This window comes from Harpia harpyja, chromosome 11 (assembly GCF_026419915.1).
Source record: "Harpia harpyja isolate bHarHar1 chromosome 11, bHarHar1 primary haplotype, whole genome shotgun sequence".
Lineage (NCBI taxonomy): Eukaryota > Metazoa > Chordata > Aves > Accipitriformes > Accipitridae > Harpia > Harpia harpyja.
In genome coordinates this window covers 21,515,577-21,517,472 of record NC_068950.1, presented here as the reverse complement: position 1 = coordinate 21,517,472, position 1,896 = coordinate 21,515,577, and positions in this window count along the sequence as shown.

The window sequence follows — 1,896 nt, the reverse complement described above, 5'->3', positions numbered from 1 at the left end:
CGCTCCGCTCCTTTACCGCTCTGCGGCTGCCACCCGCCCTCACCGCCGACTGCCCGGAGGCGCGGCGCGGCGCCCCAGGACCCTCCCCGCGCCGGGGCGGGGTGCCCGCGCCGCGGCCTGAGTGGAAAGCGGAAGGGGGCGGGGCGGGCCCGGCTGGGCGTCGCCCGTGCCGCGGGGGCGGGAGGGACAGATGGTGGCAGCGGCGGCCGCCGCGCTGGGGTGGGGCCCGCTTTGTTAGCGGCGGGGCGAGCCCCCGCCCGCCGGGGCCGGCAGCGCCGGCGGCGACTGGCCGCGCCCCCCTCCGCGCCCTGCGGCTGAGGTACCCGCGGGAGGGTGGCGCGGCCGCAGCTGCCGGCGCCGGCGAGCGCGGGCTCACCGGCGTCCTCCTGCGAAACTCCGCGGCGGCTTCGGGCCTGTCGCGGGGGAGCGGCGCAGCGCGCCTCCGCCCGCCCCTTTCCTAGGCATCCGGCGCCTCCCCCGCGGGCGGGGCCGGTCCCTGCCTCGGCGGGCTCCCTGACGGTGGGCGAGGAACGGCTTTGATAACGGGGTGGGGGGGTGGGGGTGCGCGCGCCCTGCGGGAACCGCTTCCAGGTAATTCGGTGTCCCCAGACAAAGGGCTGTCCCCGCGGGGCAGCCGGGCCGTGTGCTGCGGGCTCCCCGTCCGGCCCCGGCCCCTCAGGGGCCTGTGACCCCCCTCCTGCCCCTCGGCTCTCTCAGCGCTGCCTGCCAGGCGCTGGCGTGAAGACTATCACCGAGCCGAGCCGTTAGGTACACGCGGGCTATCTTACCGCTCCAACACTTCCCGAGGTACCCCCAAAATCACATAATAAAAATACAGAGCAGATGCACTTTCCTCCCCGTTGGATTAGGATTGCCAGCCTGCCATCACGCTCTGCCACAACCGTATTTCCTTTGCTCATGCGGCGGAGACTTCTGGCTTGTTGGCAAGACCTGTAATTACCGCAGGAGGTGCTGCCACGTTTCAGGCCAGCCTCGGATTTTTTTAGTGTGTTTTTGCTGTCTTCCACTTCTCGAGACTGTTGAAAAATGAACGCATTCTTTACAGAAATGTATGTATGCATATGTTACACATATTTTATGAAGAGGTGTTTATAGATTGACATTTGGTTACATTTAATGCATTCTTGTAATTGTCAGGACATTATGCCATCTAAGAATTATCATGGTGAGCAGTTAATAAACTTTCTCTGCATTTAAATATAGCTGTGAGATGAGATACAGAAAATCATGTTAAAATGCTAGTATAGCACTTGGACAAAACCCTAGTGTGTATGCAGCAGCGCATTGGCAGGCCTTGTCAAAATGGAGACGGTGACAATTTTCTGACAAAGGACATAGCAGAGACCTAGTTTTTTAAATTATTTCTTTTTAATTATGCATGTGTGACATATATCAGAGGTCCAGGGAAGGTTGTCAGGGATTTTACTGAAGCTGAACCAGATTCTCTGTCACACTGATCGTTAAAAATGTTAAAAACCACAGGGAGTTCAAGTCTGCTTGCAAACTGTTTTGATGAGGATCAGCTGAACGGCAGAGGGGAATCATAATGTTATTCTCTCTCTCTCTGTTTCTGAAAAGGAATACACAGAAATGTCTCGGAGGTTGTCCAGTGAGGAGTGCCACCTGCCTGCACAGCAGTGACTCTGCCAGGGACGAGGAAGGAATGTGGAACTTGAGGGTTCCTTCTGTGACACTCAAGTCCCAGCATTGCATCCCAGGAAGCTCGATTCGCTAGTAAAACACCGAATCCTTCCACTGACTTATAAAGCTATCACTTGTTGCTTAGTTGCCTTTGGAGTCACTGATTAATAGAAAACATAATTATAGAAATGAAACTCTTTCCCAATACATATAATAGAGATGATAAATCAGAGG